The sequence below is a fragment of the Petromyzon marinus genome, chromosome 14 (assembly GCF_048934315.1).
Source record: "Petromyzon marinus isolate PM22_M1 ecotype Great Lakes invasive population chromosome 14, UKy_Petmar_22M1.pri1.0, whole genome shotgun sequence".
NCBI classification, from domain to species: domain Eukaryota; kingdom Metazoa; phylum Chordata; class Hyperoartia; order Petromyzontiformes; family Petromyzontidae; genus Petromyzon; species Petromyzon marinus.
The window spans coordinates 11,503,672-11,528,812 of NC_133680.1; the positions used below are offsets into that span (position 1 = coordinate 11,503,672).

General features: G+C 44.4%; 1 long non-coding RNA gene across 1 annotated transcript in view; it reads right to left on the reverse strand.

The window, feature by feature from the left end:
- Window positions 1-18,117, reverse strand: part of LOC142924558 (uncharacterized) — a 39,715-nt gene extending 21,598 nt beyond the window's left edge. Inside the window, exon 1 of the long non-coding RNA XR_012941668.1 lies at window positions 17,790-18,117. This is a non-coding gene — a long non-coding RNA (uncharacterized LOC142924558). The remainder of the gene's footprint in view (window positions 1-17,789) is intronic.
- Between the last annotated feature and the right edge of the window lie 7,024 nt (window positions 18,118-25,141).

Consider the following 25,141-nt stretch of genomic DNA (forward strand, 5'->3'; position numbering starts at 1 on the left):
GCGCTGAACCGCTTGCGCGTTCAGAGATTCAGCGGGGAATGGGATCCATCCTGCAACTCGCAGTCGTCTTGGAATGGGAAAGGCTTCCGTGACTTGAGAAGTAGTTATCTGATACTTCCATCACCATTCTCGGACATGAGGCGATGCATTTCTTCTTCATTGCATGACACTGGGTGAAATGAACATAATACAAACGGAGGAAAAAGGCTTTTTTTTAATACACAGGTTTAACTTTGGGATTTCCTCAGAGTTGTTGGAGAGGAGATTAGGTTAAGTATTTGTTTTTATTGTTGCTCAAGACCAGCATGCTGAAAGTTAAACTGCATAGAGAGGTTAGGGATTTGGGCTATGGGCTTTGTACAAATATTCAAAAAAGCTACTTTGAGTGCACGACTCCCCACTTGTCAGTGTGAATGACACCTACCAGAAATACATTTGTATGCTTTCCATACAGTTCAAACTATTTACTAAAGCACGGTGTAGGCTTATCATTTGAGTGCAATAATGCGCTAAATGCTGCGTGAATGGTGCTTGCATGTAGTGATTGGTCGTTTTCATAGGCAAGTGGAATGTTACACCACTGGCAAATGAGATATGCACCGTCAAAATGCTCACTTGGTCAGACGGACCGTTCGACTTCGTGACCTCTTGTTATTCAGAATACACACATGCATTGAAACATTCTCAATAAATAAACCCGTTTTCCAAAAGGATCTGTTCCATATATTTTGTAATGCTTAATCATCCCACATCGCGTGCGAGTCATGGAGGCAACGGAATAGTTGAGTTATGCGAAAACATTCAATATTCATCAAGTCCATCATTGTAGCACCCGGCGAAATGAGCGATTATAAAATAAAAACACAACCCGCTTCGCCGCATTTTTTTGTAAAGTCGTTCACATAATTCATGGCGCCGCGTTTAAAATGTTCGCCGTATATCTCTGGCACGCAGCAGAACCGAAAAAAAACATCAGGGGCTTTAAAAACAATAGTTTGAACACACGTTGTATTACGGCTTTCGGGCTGTGTAATTTAATATAGCCTCCCTTTAAAAAAGCGACGTGCAATGCATTTAGATGAGGGAATGCAGAGCACAGAGGCGTCTGACGACAGGGCTTTTGCTCATAATTTGGTTCCTCGAGTCTCTCAGTGGTGGCTCGAAGAGGCCTGTAGGGGAAGTAATGCACTTCACTCGTAATGGCCTTGGACCTATGTTGTCCCATGAATGCCACGGAGACTTTGACAGATTTACGTATTTCACTCATCGCTTCAGCCTCCGATTGCCCTACCTTCAGAAAACAAAAAATGACCCGACAGTTTCACGCCCAAAATGGAAGTAACGACAGTCGTAACAAACAAACAAAATGAATCCGCTAAAATAATTGCGCTACCAAATTAAACAAAAAAAAGGCCACCAGGCGAGGTGAATGAACGGAGACGACATTGATGTGTTGAGGTGGGGGTCCATCCGAGAGCGGTGGAAATGGGCAGTTAAGGCATGTGCTGATTATCGTTTAAAAGGTTTTCTTCCGGGAGGAGCGGGAGGAGGAAGAAAAATCACCCATTGATTTTTTTGGGCGGGTTTTGTTCGCTAATGTAGGGAGGGGGTCTGTGGGGGGGGGGGGGGGGGAATGAGCACCGGGCCCAATCCCTGCTCAAATACCAATGCCTCTTAACCCTCACGTTACCGTGTAATGGCTCCCTACATTAACGAGCCGCTTTGAGGCACTCTGGGGTGGGGCGGTGGCGGAGTGGCGAGCACACTGCGACATAAACTAAACAATTTTTATGTTACCAGGTAAGGCCCACTGAGCTATGTAGCTCTTTTTCAGAAGCCACCTGGCCACAAATGAAAGCTCAACGAAGTGTTTCGCTTATCACGTGAAAATGTATAGCAGTCGAATACTCTAAACGCACGTCAAATCTAAATGTGGAGGGAAAAAACCGGAGGACCCAGAGAAAAATCCACGCGACCACGGGGAGAGACACGCAAACTCCAAATATACAACAAGCGTCAGGGTCGGGATCAAACCCACGCATCCTGCATACCAGGCGAGGGAGTTAACATCTCACCACCGTGGGGCCATATGAATCTGGCGACCTTGGGTTGGCTTTCCAGCCATGTCTAGCATGAGAGGACGATATGTGAACTAATCCTGACCCCCAGCGCCCCCCCCCCCCCCACAACCTTCCAAACCATCACCAACCCACAACAACAAGCGTGGTGAAGTTTGGTCAAACAACTCCAATGATCGACACAGTAGGGACGCCTTAACCCAAATAACAGTGCATCGACAAAGGCTATACATTACTGAATTGTTATCTTTGCTGCACCATTGCTTGCCGTGTGGCTCTGGTAAGTGCTTTACTCTACTGTACGTCTGTGGAAAAGAGCTTCATAGCTCATCGGATACCTCCAGTCTAAATCAAGATTCTAATCCGATTCTTACTTGATGCGTGAGTTCAAATCCTGGTCTGGGAAAGACTGCCCATCATCCCTGTGTGGTCAATGAAATGGGACACTATTATGGACATAGTAAATCCCTTCAACTTTTTTTCCCCACTGGACTGCATATGTAAGTATATCAAAGAAATTGAGTAATATCAGCTTGTAACGAGGTGCCGCATAGTATTTGCTCGCTCTATTAGAGCGAGCACGACATACCGAGGCAAGAGGAACGACAGAAAAGTAGGAAGGCAGTCGCGGGGTGAGCTGATGCCAACAATTACCCAAGCACTGCCGTGCTCGACATATCAAGGTGTCATCGGTCAATGAGCGAGTGCTTACATGCGGAAGCCAATCAGACCACCCGGAGAAAACCCACGCATGCGAGGGGGGAACTCACTATCCCACACAAACGACACAGGTGGAGTGAACATTTTTGCTGTACTGCCGTCTCCTGGCAAGTCAGGGTATGGCTCATTGACGTCCACGTGAAGGGAGTTTCATAACGATGTAGTGATCCACCAACCCTTGCCTCCGCAGTGCTGAATTGCACGCATTTGTCACCACCGCCTGGCTAAGCAGCATTAAGACATGGTGGTCAATTGAAACACAGCATGCAGGTCAGTATTACAGCAACATGGGTCATGTGCCCCCATCTCTCTCATCTGCGTTCATAAGCCAACCTTAAATCCAGACTAAAATAGACAGGATCTCAACGTTCCTTTCTGCTTCATATGTAATCTCTGCACATCTATCCAATGCATCAATAACTATCCCTGCATGACAACCATTGTCATTATGACGGGTTATTATGTTAGAGAGGGCACTGAAGAAAGTAAAAACCTGGATACAGAGGCATCCCTTTTATTGTGAGCACTGGAATATTATTAAAATACACAATGTAATTATTATTATTACTATTCTTATCACTGCCCTTTGCCTGCAGTTATTGGGTTTAAAGCACAATGCAGACCATTTATAGCATAGAGGACATCACATGACACAAGGCTCTTCTCAAGGGGGGCATTAAATCCACTGCCCTCTCCGCTTGTGAACATTACAAATCCCAGTGTGTTCTGGTGACACCACTGTGTTACATACACGTCAGATGTAAGGGTTTTCTTACAAAAGTAGGCACGGGTGTGGCCTTTCAGCTCATAATAAACCCAGCTATTGATGTTTGTTAACGCCATTCCTGAAAAGCAAGTGCTGTAGCAGCCATGAACATGTCGATATTAAACTCTCCCATGTGTTTTCATTTTGGACCGTGTGTTGTTGGTGAATGGCAACCAAGGGCCAGTTTGTATATTACTTGCCACTGATGTTAGCCATGTACTGGAATCGAACTCAGGTAGCCAGGTTATAGAGAAGTGTACAACAACACGTGCTCTCAACCGAGTGTTCTTGCCTCTTGGTTTCATTGTTCGCTGTTTTGAGATCCATACTCGGCTCACAATGCTACGTCGTCGTTAAATTGCAGAACTAAGTGAGGCATCTGGTGTACTTTGTGGAGACATGAAAGATCCCATTGTGATGTTGTTCAAATGAAACAGTAGGTCATTGTGTGTCAGTGTCCTGAGAAGACGAACTCGGATAATTACCTGTAATTACTGAGAATACCAGGTTGTGCTTCAGAGAAGACCTGTATGGTGACTTTGGAGGTTAGATGACCTTCATGTCGAGCTGGGAAAGAGTTATACAGCCTAAACTGCCTCAACGCAAGATTTTTCATGATGGCGGTGATGGCTGGTAACTGGGTGATGATGGTGATGAACGTGGTGGTGATAACGGAGATGATGGATGATGATTGTGATGTCACATTTTTTTGCCTCAACTACTTGGCATGTTACAAGGACAGCGGTCACAGTCCAGATTTTAAAAATGTCTCCAAATGAGACCGTAAACGCGATAATAACCATCCCTTTACAAATGATAGTCGTCAGGTCTCCTTAAAATCAAACAAAAATAAATGAATTAGATATTATTTGAGTCTTTCGGTAAAGTCACGTAGATAGGTTCAAAGAAAATACCAAAAAACAAAAACTACGACATTTCTATCGCAACACAAGCGGTCGTCTTCAGGAAAAGGGGGGTTAGCTTCCAAAGGCAAACTGTTTATAAGGGTTTGAAATGGGTGTAGCCAAAATGTCAGCAGCCAATGATAATGCAACTGGTGGGCAGCCAACCTGACGGTGGTTGGTTTTCTACCAATCAAAGGGCTGCCAGGTGAACATTAGCAAGTTAAAGAGAAATTATCAAGTTAACGTAAAATAAAAGCAGAGCTGCAACCGAAGGGTCGGCGGGCGAAGTGACTCTGAAAGCGCAAGTTTGAAATGCGCATAAAGCACAACTAACATCAGAAAGTGGTAGGATGGGAACATCATAACCACTTTTGACTTAAACTGGTTGATAATGTCCTTCTGATAATGGCCCGATTTCTTTCCGAGACCTTATAACCATTGACTGGTAAGACCACCTCAGCTGTACTTAACTCAGCTCACTTGGTTTACGTTAATTAAGGACATCTCACTAGCTCCAGGTGATTTGCTCGTTAGTTTCGATGGAGTCTTCTTTGTTTACCAAAGTTCCTGTGCCTGACACCATTGCAATCATTGAAGAATTTGTCCAACAAGGACAGAATGCTGATGTACTGGCCCTGGTGCGACACTGCCTCACCAACACTTACCTCACCTGGAATGGAACTTTCTACAAACAAGTTAATGGTACCCCAATGGGTTCTCCCTTATCTCCAGTTGTAGCCAATATTTTAATGGAAAAATTTGAGACAGATGCCATCCAAGGTGGAAAAGGACAGCAAGTTACCATTCTTGGATGTTCTAATCGAAAAGAGACCAGATGGCTCAATGGGACACTGTCTATAGGAGAGCCACCCATATGGATGCATATGCAAAACTTGACTCCCACCGCCATTAATCCCAGAAGCATTCCCTGATCAAACTCTACACCATAGAGCTCAATGTATTTCCGGCCGTCATCACCTAGCCAGTGAATTGTAACATGTACACAAAGCTCTCAAGACGAATGGATATTCAGACTACACAATCTTTCAAGCCATCACCCCAACCGTTGGGAAAGAACCATCTGAAGACCCAATCAAAACCATCACCTTGCCATACATAGCATGGGTCACGAAAAATATTTTCAAAATCATGAGCAAACACAAGATCCAGGTTCGATTTAACACAGTCCATAAAATTCGTGATTTGATCCCATCTGTGAAGGATGTGATCCCTGACATGCAATACCCCGGCGTCTACAAACTAAGCTGTGTCTGTGGAAGTAGTTACATTGGGGAAACTAAGCGACATGTCTTGGACCGTGTTCGTGAACATATGGCAGATCTGAAACACGGTAAGACCAATACCTCAGCCGTGGCTGATCATTGTGTTAACGCTGTGGGCACACACAAAATTGATTTCTCTAACACGAAGGTACTTTGCAAGCCCACTGGCTATCAACAAAGATTCGTTCATGAAGCCATCCATATATATAGACAGACACAATTTCAACCGAGAAGATGGGTACAAACTGGAGAAATTTGAGACTTACGCCATCCAGACTGCCACTCTGCGCCCAACCTTATGGAAGAGGTACGTGGATGACACTTTTGTCATCTGGCCACATGGCCGGCCTGCTCTAGACCAATTATTCGACCACATCAATTCCATACACCCAGCCATCAGATTTACCATGGAAGTCGAAAAAGATGGCAAGCTACCTTTTTTGGATGTCCTATTAAAAAAGAGACCTGATGGTTCAATGAGCCACTCTGTCTACAGGAAAGCTACCCATACGGATGCTTACCTGAAACCGGATTCCCACCACCATCCATCCCAGAAGAATTCCCTCATCAAGACTCTGCACCATAGAGCCCAATGCATATCCGACCAAGAACACATAGCCAGTGAACTCAAGCACGTACACCAAGCTCTTAAGGATAATGGTTATTCCGACTATACAATCCGCAAAGCTATTACTCCAACCACGAAGAAGGACACTCTTGAGGAGCCTTTCAAAACCATCACTTTACCCTACATTGCAGGGATCACAAAAAAGATCTCCAAAATCTTGAATAAACACAAGATCCAGGTCCGATTCAACACATTACATAAAATCCGTGATCTGGTTCCGTCTGTAAAAGATATGATTCTGGACATACAGTACCCTGGCATCTACAAACTAAGTTGCCTCTGTGGTAGTAGTTACATTGGAGAAACCAAACGACTTGTCTCGGACCGCATTCGTGAACACAAAGCAGACCTGAAACACGGTAGGACCAACACCTCGGCCGTGGCAGATCACTGTTATAATTCAGTAGGTTCACAAGACATTGACTTCTCCAAGACAGAGGTTCTTTGCAAGCCATCTGGCTACCATGAGAGATTCGTTCATGAGGCTATCCACATATACAAACACAGAGATAATTTCAACCGAGAAGATGGATTCTGGCTTAGCAATCATTAGAAGGATTGATATACCATTTCGGGTCTTAATTGATTGATCACGCTTAAGGTGGCTTTCAGACCACATCCATTATTTTCGTGTCCCCCCTCCTCTTTTCCGAACATAGATGGACTCGTCCATCTGAACAAACTTTCAAATCGCTCTCCGTGGTGCTAACGTTAAAAACCCGCCACTTTTTTCAGATTTTCTTGTTGTGGTTTTCACACCTGATAATGATTGCTTGTGTTGCAGTCGAAACGTCGTGAGAATTTTAATGTTTTATATATTTTTATTATTTAGTTTCCCTTCTACGTGACTTTACCGAAAGAACCAAGAATATAAAAATAGTATACAATTGTTTAGTAAATCACTCAAACATGTTTATTTCAAATTAAACACTCCTATGATCTCATAGCAATCTCCAGTGATATTCACCCAAATTGGCATTCATAAATTATCAGCCATGATCAATCCACTGCTGGTTGGAGGTCTCCCCAAGCCGTCATCGTTTATTAAGATCCAGCAATATAAATAATGCACCCAGCACGTGCACACTAACCGATTTCATTGATCCATCTCCAAGGTGGCTCCCCTCTCAGACTCATTCCATTCCCATGCTCGCCTCTGGCGTGGTCAGCCTGAATTCGATTCCCGGATCCGTCATCTCACTAAAAACTGGCTTTGCCCGATCGTAAATTAGTCTTTTTTTGTATAGATGTATACAGAAAATATCCATACCGCTCAGAGTTTTCAACATCGTGAGCTTAGCCGTTTCATATTAAGGAGCAACACAAGTCACATTTCATTTCTCACGGTATGGGAATGACATGCTCATTACATTCAAATAAAATACGACCCAGAGTTGGAAAAAACGCTGGGATCCAGCAACTTCGAATTGTATGATGCCGCAGCTTTTACGGAAATGAAAATCACCCAAGGACTTGTTTGCGTTTTAAAAATTAACAGAAATTTTGCCAAATTGCTTCTTGCCCTTTGCAGTGTCTGCTCTCGGTGGACTGGCTCGTAGCCCATAAAGGCACACATATAAGACATTCCTGCGGAGGGAGCTGGTAGGAACGTTGGGTTGCTCGGTCAATGGCCAGGGTCAATGGCGGCACCACGTGGTGTATTCTGCAAATATGCCCGACTGTGAGGGCGGGCTTGTCGGCTTATAAAGTAGACATTGAGAGCAGCCGCATACTCCAAACGCATGTTGTTGATTCTCCACGTGGAGGGAAAAATGTCGTGAAGATGGCCGGACGTGGTCGGTGGCCACCCACCCCCTCGTGTGTGCCGTGGCCGCCTTCCCCACCCAGCCCCTCCCTCCCCACCCATGCACGACGGACGGACGGACACAATAATCCCCTGTGGGCTGGTGGAACCAGGAGGTTCCTACCAATATGATTTTATTTAATCAATGGGAGCCTTCCCATACACTGGCACCATACCACCTATCCATCAAGTTTAATTGCCTCCCTCTATGTTCCACCTGCTGCGAGCCTCGCCATTAAGCGAGCTAAGGCCCCATCACTTATTTTTCTGTTTACCGTCTGCGCATGGGGAGTGAGTGCGCGTCCCCAGATTTAGAACCGGCCCGAGCTATTTTTCTCGACAGTCGTGTAGCTGTACCGCGTGCCTTTCATCCCCACACGGCGAAACATTGCATTGTGACGCCATTACATAAAGTGGCAACTTACATTGTTGCTGTAGTTTTATCACTTTACACGGTGGGCTTTATATGTAGTTTGTTGTTTTTGCTTTAACCAACCAGGCGCACCTCATAGTGTCAAGAGAATTACCCCACACATCGATGCCTCAGAAATATTAAATTACTTTAAGAGTCCGATATATCCACACCAGGCCATGATATGCTCATGAATGCAAAGTGGCGATGTTTGTAACATTTTAATCAAATCAAAGTTAAACACCACATTTAATATTATGAGGTTTTCATTTGTGCAGTGTTTCGGTAACACACTGAGACCATCCAACTCCTTACATATTGAGAACCTAGTTTAATGACGAATGGCTGACCTGATTCCACAGTGACGAGATGTTAACTACCTTACCTGGTATGCAGGAGGTCGTGGGTTCGAACCCCACCCCGACGCCTGTTGCATATTTGGAGTTTGCATGTTCTCTCTCCCCGTTGTCCCGTGGATTTTCTCCGGGTCCTTCAGTTTTTCCCATCCACATTCAGAATCAAACATGCGTTTAGAGCATTTGGCTGATAAATATTTCCACACGATGGTAAGCCACTTCGTCGGGCTATGATTTGTGGCCAGGACGCTTCGGAAAAAGAGCTACGTAGCTCAGTGCCTTACCTCGTGATATTGAATTTTTATTTATTTGTAAATCAGATTCGAACCCAGGTCTCAGTGTTGGCTGCTCGGTGTTCTGACTGATGAGCCACCCGGCCACCTCATACCTCCCTCTTGTTTAGATAGACGTATCCCCCTCTGGGTGGTGTTGTGGCAGATCGCTCGCTTGCAAGCGGAAAGTTACAAGTTAAAATATCTGCTTGGGGTCAAAACCATGCGTTCCTCTTTTCGAGAATTCCATCGATGTTGTCCTATGGATAGAATGCAGCCTGCTTTAATAATTTGGAACATTTTGATTTAAAGTTTTCGTGACTGCAGTGATTCATATTCTTGGTTCTTTCGGTAATGTCACGTGTTTTCACACCTGATGATGACACCTGATGATGACTGTTTGTGTTACAGTCAAAACGTCGTGAGAATTTTATTGTTTTATATATTTTATTATTTTATTGTTTCCCTTCAACGTGACTTTACCGAAAGAACCAAGAATATAATTTGGAACACTTACCACAGACTCCGGACTTCCAACAGAGATGTGTGCCACTGCACTCTCACTTGCACATGAAGACTCTCATCTTAAAAAGAAATGTATAAATGTTATGAAACAGTATCCACTTGTATTCAGTATTTTCCATGATAAGTTAAATGTTATACACTTAGCTATTTACCATTACTTATTACCTTTTTGCATAAATGCACAGAAAATGAGTAATGTGTAGGATTGACACTCACCTGGGAAACTGTTAAAGAGTGATGTTCTTGTGACAATGCATCAGTGTGTTATCAAAGCGTTACATTTGCTGTCAAATGCATATGGAAGACCATGTAACATCAATCATATGGTCATGTATGGCAGTGTATGTCAAGGTCCAATGTTACCGATTTTTTTCCCTCCAAACTGCTCAAATACACTGCAATAGATCACATTAAAGGTCTGTGCTGAGCTGAGGATATGATTTTATCCAAGTGAACAACTGCAACTCATATGACAAGATTAATTTATAAATCACTGTATTGTACAGTATTTACTATTTAAATAAATGTTTAAGTGATTTCAATTAATACCTACATTTACAATGTGCAATCGTTTTTTTATTTATGTTGTTTAAGTTAATGTAGTTTACGTAGTAGTAGTTGTCGCTTAGCCATCAATTTGGCCGTATAGAATATTCCTCCAGATGTTGTGATCCATCGCTTCGAGACAGACCTTGTAGATCAGGCATGATCTCCGCATCATCGCAAACGTGGATATCCCTACCCCGTAGCCCAGAGTGACCTTAACCGAGCCTTATGCACAAGCTTCCACCATTACATGTTATTTATGTAGTTTATTGTAAAAATTCGGTCACAGTCCCTGTGATCACTGTTACGTTGCAATTATGGATTTATTTTTTGGTGATTTCGAAAACGTTTTTTGGTTTGGACATGTTTTTGTTGTAGTACGGAGTTAGACTGATGGCCTTAATCTAAGTTGTCTTGTGGTTGTTGTTGTTTGACTTCCATCCCACTGGGATTTTTTGCACACAGCGTTGGTGTACGGTGCTTTTTTCAGGAATATTTTGCTGTTTTTTTCATGATTTTCTGTTTGCACAGTTACACAAAGTCACTTTAAGATGTTTTCCTTGTTCGTGTTTTTTTTTTGTTGTGGTTGCACCCGATTCAAGAGCCGAATGGCTCACAGGGCTATACCAAAATAAATAAACTGAAACTGAAATAACCGGAATGCTGTTGATGCAAGATATCCAAAGTGACAACCACCTAGACCAGCGGGCTATTTGAGTTACACGACGCATGGGTGTGGGGCACATGTTACTACTTTCCACCACGTACACTGGTCAACTTGGGATACAGCATATACCCTCCACCCAGGCTTGCCCTCAACAAAATAAACATCAAGAGGCCACGATGGTCAACTCCCATTTATGCCACCACCCTTCCAGAAACCACACAACTGTTGTGCGCAGGGCTGCACTCTACCTCTGAATCCTGACATTCCAGTGACCCACCATCTCGGCCTGAGGTTTGCCCCATGGGTCGCCGACCTGCAGGGATGCCAACTCCACTCCCCTCCCCCATGGGCCCCGCCGGTAACCTGCCCTCCCCTCCATCCTGGCTCACGTCTCCCCACCGGCACGCACACGGGAGCCGTATCCGTCACAGGGAGATCTAGGGGAAGAAAAAAATGACTCTTCGACGCCTTGCTCCGGAGGCAAGGGCGGATGCGACTACGGCAGCACGGGAGAGAGAGAGAGAGCAACTTCGCTCTCCGATGAGAACAAAAAGGGGGTGGAGGGGGACATTAACTAAGGGGATCTCTCAGCCGTGCCAGGGTGACCATCACCCCCCCTGTGAGCACGGGATTTGGGCTGCGGCACACGTGGCTCTCACTGCCTTGGGGAGTCGCAGAATTTTGAAGTTGGAGCCCGATGTAAATACAATAAGGAATTAAAGGGGTGGGTGGGGGTGGGGGGTTGGGAGGGGGTTAGATCGCGTAAATATAAGTGTGTCGTTAAAGCACCACCACCCGACACGGACAATTAGCAAGGTTTGTCACGTGAACAAAACGCGCCAGCTACAACTACAGCACATTGGTGTGATGGCGAGTAAAGCCACAACATTTATTATTGAGTAAGACGTTTTGCTGTTGATTATAACCAGTATCATTCGGCAATTTTTCAGTTTTAATTTTATGCGATATAACCAAAAAAACATTAATTTAAACCTTGAAAACTATGATTTTGGAAATCAGCTCGATACTGTATATTGATTGGAAAGTGGTCGAGTCACCCATAGGCAGGTTGCTCACATTGGCAGGAAAAGTAACACCTGCAAATGGAATGGTACACAAGCAGAAACCACACACAAAGGACAAATATCCCCCGTGTAGCCTTAACAGACTGTTGGGGCAAGTGCTGTTAGCGAGCACCTATAAAGGCCGGCACGGCACACGAGGGGGTGGGTGGCCAGTACCACGCCCGGCCGCGTTTGTATCCCCACTGGCGATGTTTACACATCGCGCCAGGTACTCGTTTTAGGCCGAATCGACCTAGGGGAGGCCCAGGAACGGTTCAGATTATCGTCGCTGGTGTGAGCGGAAATCGAACTCGGGTCGCCGGGTTCGTAGTCTTGCGTGCTAGCCGCTACACTACCGCTCACTACCGCTCATACACAGATCCTGTGGAGCCTGAACAGACTGTTGGGGCAAGTGCTGTTCGCGAGCACCTACATAGGTCGCCACAGTAAATGAGGGGGGTGGTGTGGCCAGGAACATGCATGGCTGCGTTTGTTTCCCCAAATCTCTTGCCTACGCACTGCACGAGGTACTCAATTAAAGCCGAGTTGACCTCAGGGTTTCAGATATATTCAACTGATGTTAGCCATAGCTGGGAATCGAATTGGGGTCGCCCGGGTTCATAGTGCAGTGCACACTAACGACTTTGAGACTTCTCCATGAGCGCACACACACGGGAACAAAAATAGGTAATTTTTGTAAATACAATCGTGACTCTCAATACACACCCCCATGTAACCCTCCACCCACTTGCAAATTCGAATCCACATGCATATCTGCTGACTGGCACCTTGCAGGCTTATGCCCATCCTTACAAAAGTCCACCCACGTTTCCCACCCCAACGACGAGGTCTGAGTTCTTTACAACTGTACAAGCACATTGTAATGGTGGGGGAATTTAAGAATGATGATTATGACAATCTTCTTGATGTACACCTTGCTTCATAAATACAGGCCTGTTTGCCTTCCCAATGTTTGAATTAAAACAAGTTTTTTTTCTTCTAAAAGTCAACCCGCACATGATTACATGTATTAGGTTATTGATTATATGTATTAGGTTATTGACTAATTGGTATATTTGAGGATCACGCTCCATCTGCCTCAAGCAGATGGAGCGTGATCCTCGCACAATGTGCTTCAGATGCTCGCGTTTGTATCTATTCCGAAGGTTGCTGCTGAGAATAGCTCAGCTCGGGAGGAGTGTGTCCTGGGAATCACTGATGGCTCACTAACACAACACGTGAGGTGGCAGGCACAAAGCACAAGTCAGGGCACCACCAGCATCTTAAAAAGAGGTTGAAGTTATATTCTTTGGGTCTTTCGGTAAAGTCACGTAAGATAGGTTGAAATTAATAAAAATAAACAAAAACTAAAAGTGATGACGATCGCTTGTGTTGTGATTGAAACGTCGTAGTTTTTGTTGATTTTATTTTTGATTAATTTGAACCTATCTACGTGATTTTACCCAAAACCAAAGAATATGAATTCCTGCAGACACGAAAGCTTTAAGTCAAGATTTAGGGCGAAGTTATTTATTTATTTATCAGTGTGTGGGCTTCGTGCAATCTGTGCTTGGGGTTGGCGACACGGCCCGGTTTGCGGTTCAAATGTGGTAGGCCGCCCCGGTTATGACCCCGCCGGAATATTAATCATAAGACACACGCCGTCTGCTTCAGGGTGAACGCTAAATATTCCTGCCAGCCTCATGATCCACATTTGTGAATGAAAAGAAAAGACGTAGCAATATCGCGGCCTGCTGCCAAACTACTGCTGGCCGTGTCTGTGAAACATTGCGCCTTGGTGATAGCCTTGCGCTATAAAAATGACGCAAATACCAAAACGTACAAAGTAATGTACTAAATATTATCCTTACTAGTATTACACTGGTGGTTAGGCCAGTAAGATGGTTGGGTATAGGGGTTTTGGGGCTGGGAAGCGAGTAGGTTGCTGAGCTCCTCAATAGTGTGGTGGTTTTCTAATACAGTTTGTTTTGTTAACTTCAAGCCATCATCGCATGTCATAGGCTTCCATAGATCACAGTCATCTGCTGCGAGAGCAATCAGCCCGATACGTTTTCATCTACAAAATATCTTCAATTGTAGCCCCAATGTATTATCAGTAAAGTAATATCGTGAGACAAAAACATGTTCTCATGGAAATATAACATGCAGAGTACAGACTCGAGTCACATCACAGCAAGGTACCGCCTCCCAACGATGATACCACACAGCTGGATCCAGTTGAACATTCCTTTCATTTCACTGGGCAGCATGATACCAGGCTCTAAAATGATGTGGTTTTTTTTCCTGCTAAGAAACTGTTATTTTGTATATAATATTTTTTTACAATTAGAACTGGGGGTTATTCCGAGTAAATGAAAACATATTTTTCAGCTTCCACGGATGGGCCTTTCTAAAGCACGAGGTTAACAGGTGATGCTCTGCTGATGAGGTATGGAAAGTTGAAATCGGTCCAGACTATTTATGCTTAAATAAATGTTGCTGGAAAACAATGACCCAGAATGTCAATACTGTTGTTGAATGGGATTAAAGGTTATTTGATTCATTTCCATTGTGAAACACACTCCAGCCCCATTGGAACCTCCTTTACCAGTAGCAAAATATGATAATTGTTTTTTTACCCTTTTATCTGACAACAAAACTGACACCTTTTTTTTACAAGGAGTCATGTTTGCATTGACCACAATACCTGCGGTCGGAATGCAAACAAAAAGCATACCTCTGATAATGTAAAAAAACAATTATCATATTTTTGCTACTGGAAAAGCAGGTTCCAATGGTGTAAATGCTTAACCCGAGCTCTCATACTCTGATGGTGCATTGTCTTTGATTTGTGCGCCTTTTGGCGTCATCTGGTCCAACACCATGTGAGACGCGGCTCGAAGGAAAGCTGTCTCGGGTGTGGACCAATCAATTTCAAGGACAGTGCCAATACATTATCAGAGTTATGTTTTTTGTTTGCATTCCAACCGCGGGTATTGTGGTCAATGCAAAGATGTCTCCTCGAGAAAAAGATGTCAGTTTTGTTGCCAGATTAAATGGTAAAAAAAACAATTATCACACTCCAGCCCATTATGTTTAAATTTTAATTCACCTGAAAACCACAACAACAACATGACACAATTTGCACACTTTCATATCATTAATTTTTTGTGTGTGTGTGCCGTTATCAGTGACAGACCGGCCTGAGACTGTAAGCCTGTTCCACTTGGGAACCTGGTGTATACTCAAGTGGCTGCTCACTTGAATTCAACATCTCAGCCAGCGGTGTTGGCTTCGTGCTCATGACAAGGACATTGACAATCCACTGGGCCACAAGAACACCTCTGCATAAGCCACTGGTATGAATGCTATGCAAGATAAGTCCTCATTCACACTACACCTATGTAACGCCATTCCATTTCCCTTTGACACAAACTCAAATTTCATTTAATATGTAGGCTTTTACAACCAATATTATGATTCATAGATAATTTTGGGCTAGATCGTGTAGGCATCGTATCATTATCATTGTTTTACAGCTACCCTCCACCACCCGGCAGAGCCAATCAAATCAAGTTGTCACGTGGGCAAGCCTGCCAATCGATTTGGTTTTCCAGCAAACCGTAATGTTTGCTGGAAAACGAGACAAAATTTGCACAATTCCACGAGAGCTGAGCTTTGGTTCATACCTGCCGATGCTGGATGTTAAACTCCAGCAAAGCGTAAACGCGTCACGGTAGTCGGCGATGTGACCAACTAAATATCGGAGTTGACCAATAGCATACCCCATGACAAACACGCAGTCCCATGGGTGCCACAGTGGCGAGATATTAAATACCTCCCATGGTATGCAAGAGTTTGTGGGTTCGATGCCGACCCTGACTCCTGTTTGCATGTCTCTATGTCTCTCTCCCCGTGGTCACGTGGATTTATCTCCGGGTCCACCGGTTTTTCCCATTCACTTTTAGAATCAACGTGCGTCTAGAGTATTTGGCTGCTATACGTGTCCACGTCATAAGCCGATTGGTTTGGCTATTATTTGTGGCCAGGTCGCTTCTGATAAAGAGCTATATAGCTCAGTGGGGCTTACCTGATTAAATAGAAGAACAAATGATAGTTTTAATAGTTTATGTTTCTAAAAATATTACATGGACTTGATGCATGGATCCTTCATACAGCTCCGCAATTGGATTATGATGCATGCGATCTGTTAATGGAACGGGTGAACAAGCTGCCCCCGAGCTCACTTTCACACCCAACTCTCATTTCCAGCAAGGCTGAGTGGACGCATTTATCACCAACAGCGGGACAGTCTCATCTCTACGAGATCCCACCCACGGTGCTTGAATGGCCGCGCAAAGCCGTGCAAGGGGGCACTGGAAAAACATAATCATTTACTGAGATGGGTCTTTGCACTGCACCGGTACTGTTGTTTCTCACCATCAATTGTGTCTGCCTATCGGATCGTCCTGCAGAAGCGGGTACGTGGACGCCTCATGCACGAATGCTGAACAGACCCGGAGAAGCCTGTACTCGCCGATGAAGCTGGTTGGCTCTTTGAATCAGCCCTTCTTCAGTTCTCTGTGGTCAGCGACATTAGTGCCACCGAGGGGAAGTCAATGGTGGTTGTCCAATATTGGTTCCTGCCGTAAGAATGTGGAATTTCCGGCAACCGACTCAAGATTAACCAGTGAGGATGAGCATTGCCCACAACGTATGCAAACACGGCGACAGCCTTTAGAGCTTGACTATACATTACTGTATTATTATATTTGTACTCATAGGGTTTCGATACTTACATATACGTATATACTTTTACTTATCCGCACCTCCGATTAGCACGGTTGGCTACGTACGGTGTGGAAGAAGTTCAACATACATATCCGCACCTTTACTCCTGCCGTATACGCCATTCCGAGAGACCCCCCCCCCCCAACAACTACAGACGCTATCGTATTCCGTTCAGCTTCTCTCACCATTGCCTTCTCTTCTCTCACGAACCGAGTGAAACTGAACGCAATGCACACATTACAGTGTTAGACAACCACAGTGACTTTCATTTTCCCGGTTGCAACGTTCATCTTATTCTCGTCTACCCCGGGGGCTTTTCAAGGGGAATTCCCGAGTTGTTCGGGTCAACAGCCTTGCACGGCTCCTATATCAACCCACACGGCACCCCCCGACCACCACCACCAGCACCAGCTGTGTTGCACAGACTCTCCTCTTAAGGTGCATCACACTCGGCTCCTGCCACGATTTTGATCCTGCGATCTGGTTAAGAGCGGTGGGCGAGTGGCTTCGGGTGAATACGTGCCGGTGAATGAATTGAACATCTGCAATGGGCTGACAGCGGCTTTGTAAATCAGCGCGCGAGTCCCGAAGACGCGCACAGAGAAACACAAACCCGCACAGACAACCATAGATTGCACTTACGGTGAGTACGGTTGGCTAAGGTACGGTGCGAAATAAGCTCGGCATACATACATATACTCACAGAGATTCACACAGATTCACACAGAAATCCAGAGACTCACATTGAACCTCACATAGAGACCCACACATGCAACACAGAGACCCAAAGAAATAAGCAGACATGTCTGTCTCCCGCAGATTCACACAGAGATCCAGAGACTCGCATAGAGACCCGCAGTCTCACATAGATATCCATAAACCGAACCTCCGATTAGCGCGCTTGACTAAACAAGTTCAACATACATACGTACAAAGAGACCCACGGACTCACGCAGTCATCCAGAGACTCACGTGGAGCCCCAACGAGAAACTGGAATGCGCTGGCAGTGGTTTCATCATCGGCGCTGCCTTTAGCAGGCGGACGCACAAAGCCCACGCAGCTTCCCAGGAGAACCGGTCTGGTGGATCTCAGCACCGGTGCAGCAGCATCACCACCACCACACCGCTGCATTTTGTCTTCCAATTAATTATCAATGAGTCCACTCGTATGTATCACCCGAGAAGGAAACCACCTGTGGTGGACATGAGCCAGTCGCCACCACTGCTGTACCCGTGGGTATGCCAGACAGCCGCTTATGAAGGGTGAATGACTTCTTCTCGTTACTGCTCTGCCGATTAATGCTGCTTGTCTGCATTTTACGGCGGCAAATGCCCCTTGGATAAAGCCGTTTGTTTAGCATTTATTTTCTCAAGTTTAAATAAATAGATTACGCTATATCTTTAAATCAAGTGGGCAGTCACTTGATAGCAAACCAGGTTCCCAAATGTAACAAGCTTACAGTCTCAGCACGCCCTGTTACTGATAACGGCACATGAAGAGGCCATAATATTCCAGTGTTTTGTATCAACCATTTTCAAATTACAACATTTTCTGCAATTAGGAACACATCAGTGTAACAAACCTGGTATGATTGTGAGTTAACTCAATTCACATTCAAAGTGTTACGAGTTCAAATCAAGGTCGATAAAAATAAGGACTGCTTTGTGCATCATATCCTTTATATTGAGAATACTGTTATACCTGCCAAGCCACAGTGAGTCCCAAAACTCTTTTTAAATAGGGTCCCACATTAGGATGTTGAGCAGGTCTGCCAATATTAGAGTTTGGCACTGCAGTATGTGGGAAGGTAAACATTGGTTGTCCTGTGAAGATATTGGTCCATGCCTCAGAAATTAGGTATTTCCACCACTGGCTTGGAGCCTCTTATGGATGAGCACCACACAATCACAAAGACAAATATCCCTCTGTATAGCCTTAACAGACTTTAGGGGCAAGTGCTATTAGCGAGCACCTATGAAGGCCGGCACGGTACAAAAGGGGGTGAGTGGCAAGCACCACGCCCGATGGCGATGCTTATATACCACACCAGGTACTCATTTTGAGGCTGAGTCGACCCAGGGGAGGCCCAGGACCGCTTCAGATAATCTTCCCTGGTGTTGGTGGCTGTGAGCAGGAATCGAACTCGGGTTATCGGGTTGGAAGCGCGGCGTGCTATCCGCTACACAATGAACACACAATCTCATCGACATGGCCACACACATTCTCACCAACATGGCCACACACATCCTCACCAACATGGCCACACACATTCTCACCAACATGGCCACACATCCTCACCAACATGGCCACACACATTCTCACCAACATGGCCACACATCCTCACCGACATGGCCACACACATCCTCACCAACATGGCCACACACATTCTCACCAACATGGCCACACATCCTCACCAACATGGCCACACACATTCTCACCAACATGGCCACCAACATTCTCACCAACATGGCCACACACATTCTCACCAACATGGCCACACACATTCTCACCAACATGGTCATAAAACACATTCCTGCGGAGGGAGCTGGTAGGAACGTTGGGTTGCTCGGTCAATGGCCAGGGTCAACGGCGGCACCACGTGGTGTATTCCGCAAATATGCCCGACTGTGAGGGCGGGCACAAGCCGGCGTGAGTAGGTTAAACGTTGAGTATAATAAGGGCACCACGGGGTGACCAGCCCCTCCCCACCCAGCCCCACCCCTCCCACCTCCCACCCAGCCCCACCCTCCCACCGCCCACCCAGCCCCAACCTCCCCACCCAGCCCCTCCCCACCCTCCCCACCCAGCCCCTCCCCACCCTCCCCTCTCCACCCAGCCCCACCCCTCCCATTTTATCCGGGTGTCCGGATACACGTGGACAGACATCCACAGACATACACAATGAATCCCCTGCCTGCTGTGAATTAATCCCGGTTGGGATTCCAGTCCACTACGTTTCCTACCAGTATAACTGAACCTACAGTACAGGGTGGTCCAGATGAATTGTGACCCCAAATTAATTGACCACTTCACATTTTTTCCTTTTGCATTCATTTATGTTTTAAATAAAACTTTCTGTAAAAAACTTAAAGTTTTAGAGAATGCAATAGAGGGGGGGTCATAAGACATCTGGACCTCCCTATCCAACGTCATATATAATCAAGATCGCTGGGTACTGAGGTATAGGTGCAAATGTTGAAAGATGGGATTTGTGAGCATCTGTAGAAAATAACAGTTACAGCACTCTGCACAAATAGGTTACTGGATAATAAAAAAGCACAGACTGTTTGAAATACGGGAAACATGCGTTACTGTACTTTGGAGTAAGGGAATGTGCGCGAGATTCAGGATACATTTTATATAAAATATATATTAGCAGGTAAGGACCACTGAGCTATATAGCTCTTTTTTAGAAGTGACTTGACCATAAATGAATGCTCAACGAAGTGGCTTATCGCATGGAAATTTATAGCAGTCAAATTATTTTAACGCATGATCATACAAGTGGCTTATCAGTTTAACACGTAGGCTTTCGCGACCAATATTATTCATAATAAAGGTTTTTGGGTTAGATCGCGTTTATTTATAAATGTGTCGTAACCCTCCACCACCCACGTTGACAAAAGACAAATATTTGTCTTTTGTCAACGTGACACTTTTTTTTGCTGATTGGCCGTGTCGGGTGGTGGAGGGTTACGACACATTTATAAATAAACGCGATCTAACCCAAAAACCTTTATTATGAAGTGGCTTATCGCATGGAAATGTATAGCGGTGGAGGAAAAACCCCAAGGGCCCAGAGAAAAAGCCACACAAACTCCAAATATACAGCAGCAGCAGCCGTCAGGGTCGGGATTGAACCCATGACCTCCCTGCATACCAGGCGAGGTAGTTAACATCTCCTAGCCATCGTGATGATGATGAGAGAGAGACACACAAACTCCAAATATACAGCAGCAGCAGCAGGCGTCAGGGTCGGGATTGAACCCATGACCTCCCTGCATACCAGGCGAGGTAGTTAACATCTCCTAGCCATCGTGATGATGATGAGAGAGAGACACACAAACTCCAAATATACAGCAGCAGCAGGCATCAGCGTCGGGATTGAACCCACGACCTCCTGTATACCAAGCGAGGTAGTTAACATATCGCCACCGTGGCATCCCATTACTGCGTGTGAAAAGGTCAGATTTGTGAACGGCTATATTAAAAATTAAAGTTACAACGTGCGCAAATACTGCACGGTGGATATGCGACGGTTGGATACTGTACTGCACTTGTAAAACAGATTCATCTCAGTTAATTCATCCAGGAGAAGCTCGTTGCAAATAAAACAGCTGAAACGCATGATGAACGCTTTCAGCCATCAGACGAATGGCTCGGATAGCACGCAGCCCGCTGCCCCGGTAATCCTAAGGCATTCCATAATTTGAGAGGGAACGTACAGAATGTTCTGGCACGCAGGGCGGTGGTGGGTGGGTGGAGAGAGCCAAAGACCGATGCTGCTGCTGCTGCTGTAAGCCCCAAAGGGAGACCCACGCTGACATAATGCAATATGCCGCGACACGCGATACGGGGCTATTATTGTGGTCACCATCCACGCAACAACTGTCACGTCTGAAAATGTGCGCTACGTTAAAAACAATTTATTGGAGGGATTTTTTTGTGGCCGACGTAATGCAAACGCTTCGATTAGGAGTCTTTTCTCGCCAGTTGGTTTTAATAAAGCGAGGATATATATTTTTGTATATTTATCGTGATGGAGAAATGTTCCTTATCAGTGTTTAATTTCAAAATAACAATTCTGTTTACGACAAACTGGTGCACGCTGTGGTAGATCAGAGCCTACTGCAAGAGAGGGGCATGGCATGCTGATGAGCTTTTATAAAGGTAAAATGTCGTTATTGTATCCCATGCTGTGGACCGCTTAATGCCTTTATTGAATACATTTTAAGCTGACAGACTGTGCAACATTTGCAAGTGAAGCGTACCATTTATAGGCGTGCGTGTATACATTTTACTGAAGCAGTAAAATTATGAAAATTACCTCTCACTCTGCCACATTTGGCTGCTATAAATAACCTCTTAAGTCGGGCGACCATGATAATCGCGCCTCTGGGCCCTGTGTCGTCCTGCTCGCTCACGCTGACCAAACATCTTGAAGTGGTTTGGATTAGCCACACTCTACCCCACCACGTACGACCAACCCACCGACTGTGGTGTAACCATTTATGCTGCCGGGTGGAAAGGGGCGGGCGGATTGAAGAATCTTGCACCATTGTTTCGACTGCCGTGCCGAGAGAGCGAACGGTATCCTCTGGATTGTGCGCTGACCATTATACCACAGCAGCATCTCTCGACCTATATTCTTAGCTCTTTCGGTAAAGTCACGTTGAAGGGAAACAATAAAATAATAAAATATATATTTTCCCTTCAACGTGACTTTACCGAAAGAGCTAAGAATATGGATTACTGCAGTCACGAAAGGTTTAAATGAAAATTTTATCTCTCGACCTACTTTTGGTTTGATGTTTTTATTGGGGTATTTTTTTAGTATGGATATATTTCGGGGTTTTTTTTTCTCCAATTTATTTATTCCACACTCTTTTCTTTAGGAATGTATTTGTATAAACAGTATTTCAGGAAGAAAAACACATTTGCATACAAAGTTTTAGTTATTTATCTACATGTGTAAGTGTTATTAAGCATCCAGCAGTTACAGGTCCACGTTTTTTTATTCAGCCTCTATTTCTGGGAGGTCTTGCTTGGAGTATTTAGCCAATACTTTGAGACATTGTTGGTCTTTCATGTTGTGGTGTGTATTTCCATACTGGTATATATAGCTCGTAAATAAAATATTGCATTAAATATATACAATAAGTATGATATTCATAAACGCATATATGCCATGTAATGTAGCAAAAATGGGTCCAAACATTCTAAAAAGCTAACTGAGAGTATTAAACGCCAAAAATGTTTAACGAATAAATGAATGTGTAAGAAATAACCCTGGACTGGAAAAAAAAATTACAATACTTTATAGCGGGATGTTATTCCACTGCATCACGCTCGTTAGGGCATGTTGGTGATGGGGTGGATGGGGGAACAGCGTAGGTAGATGTGGGTGGCATGAACAGTTCAGATCACAAGTGAGATCACCCTGATTAGGAATCAAATTCACGTCGCTGGATCCCACGTGCCTCCGATTAGCGCGGTTGGCTACGTACGGTTCAAAGTAAGTTCAACATAAGCACGCACATACCTTCACGGGCCAGTGTGTCAACCACTTGCGCCATTGCTCCGCTCAGAAAACTTAAACGAGGACCGAATAGAATGAATGACTTAATATGCAAAGTGCGCAGCACGAGACTCCGCAAAAAAAACGGTTGTGAATTATGAAATGCACTCCCCATTTAAAGATTGCTGTCGTGAAGGAACAGCTAAGAACAAACAACAGTTATCTAACCAGCTACTAATTGACACAAAGTGTGCAGGGGAAAAAAAAATCATGGCGCGTAATGCCACCCAAATATGCATGTCATAATTCATAGCAGCGTGTGCTGGGCCCTGGCGGTATCAAAAAGCACAACAAAGTATCAGATGACGGTTGTGTCGAGTGCTGCATTAACAGCTGATGGGGAAATCTGTGTGCAGGAAGCTTTATTAGGAGGCAATCGGCTGATCATAAGCTGGAGACCATTCCAGGAATGTATTGAGCATTTGTGCATTACAGGGATTTTGGAATGATGAGTTAGCGATGCTTGGCTGGACAGGAGTCCCGAAGGCATAGGACAGGGGTGGCCAAATTCCCTGACCCCACCAGCCACATACCAAACTCGTAATATGACCAAGAGCCACAATATATACACACACACATATGTCATTGGGCCAGATAATAATTAATAAATATATATATACACATTTGCATAGAACTAACCAAAAGATCTGTTGCATGTTAGAATGACTGGAAAGGTGATGTGGAGGCGTTGCTGTTGCACTGCAGGGACACTGTGACTCGGATGGATGGCGGAGCTTCCAGAGTGCTTCTTGTTTGATGATCTCAGGGCACGTGCTTCGTGAAATTTCGTTAACGCGGGAAATTTGTTCGTCGAAAAGTGTCCATCATTTGTCGATTGTGTAAACCCGAAATTTTTTGCAAAAAAACGAACGTTCGTAAATCGAGGAATGCATGTATGTTAAACTTCATTTGCGCTGTACGTAGCCAACCGTGCTAATCGGAAGTATAGAGAAGTTACAAATCAGCTGCTCAGGAGCCACATGGGCCTGTGAGCCACGGTGTGGTCACCCCTGCGTCTAGCGAGATCCTTCATCAATGGGTGTCGCCAATATTTTTTTTAATATATGGGATGCATGAATTTGACAACAGTATCAGGACTGATGTTAAGCATGTCAGAATCAGAAAGTCTTCACCTCTTCGACTTGAGAGTTCCATCCAGTGTGTTAAAACTACAGTTTGTAAACAAACGGCTCACAGTCTTCATATGGAATTCATAAGGAATGTTTTTTTGTCCAAGCAGAATTACAAAGCATACTAAGAAGGTATTGTTGGCCAATCATAGTGCGACCCTAGCATAGCGTGACCACACACAGCCAACAAGTCAGTTAACTGATTTATTGACAGACCAGAGATGTTTATATGTAAATCCAGTGTCTAGCCTCGAATCCTCTGGAATATTTTTGTTATGTTTTTAAAGCATGATGTTTCAAATTCACCTTATGCAAAAGCATTGTAAAGGTTGCATACATGTAAAATGTATTATTTAATCATCGCTATGATGTATACTATATCGTTTTCATCATTATAATAAACATATAAATTATTGACCCATTTTTAATCAATGGGCTTGATTCCTGTGATTCTTGTAATTATGTTAACCATCATTTTGCCAAGTTTTGACAGCTGTTTGTGCAGACAAATGAACAGATTCCACAATTTGAAACTCACGTTCAACCAATTCCATGCAAAAACACACCCATTATGTCACTACTCATGCCACGAACCCGATGATACAAACATTGATGTATGTTTTCCTCTTCTAGACGACAATATTCTGATACAGTTTCAAATTCAATGGATTATTCTTGATCATAGCACACTACCTAAGTTTATAATATTATATGTTACCCGTGATTAAAACATGCACTCTTACTTTATGACCCATCATCCTGGCATGTTAACCTGTGCCCATGCCATTTAACGAAATACTGCCCTAAAATTCACCAACACAGAACTGAGTTCTATCTAAATGTGCTCTTATCAATAATGTTCCACAGTAGAGGTTTCTTTGGGGGTTAGATCGCG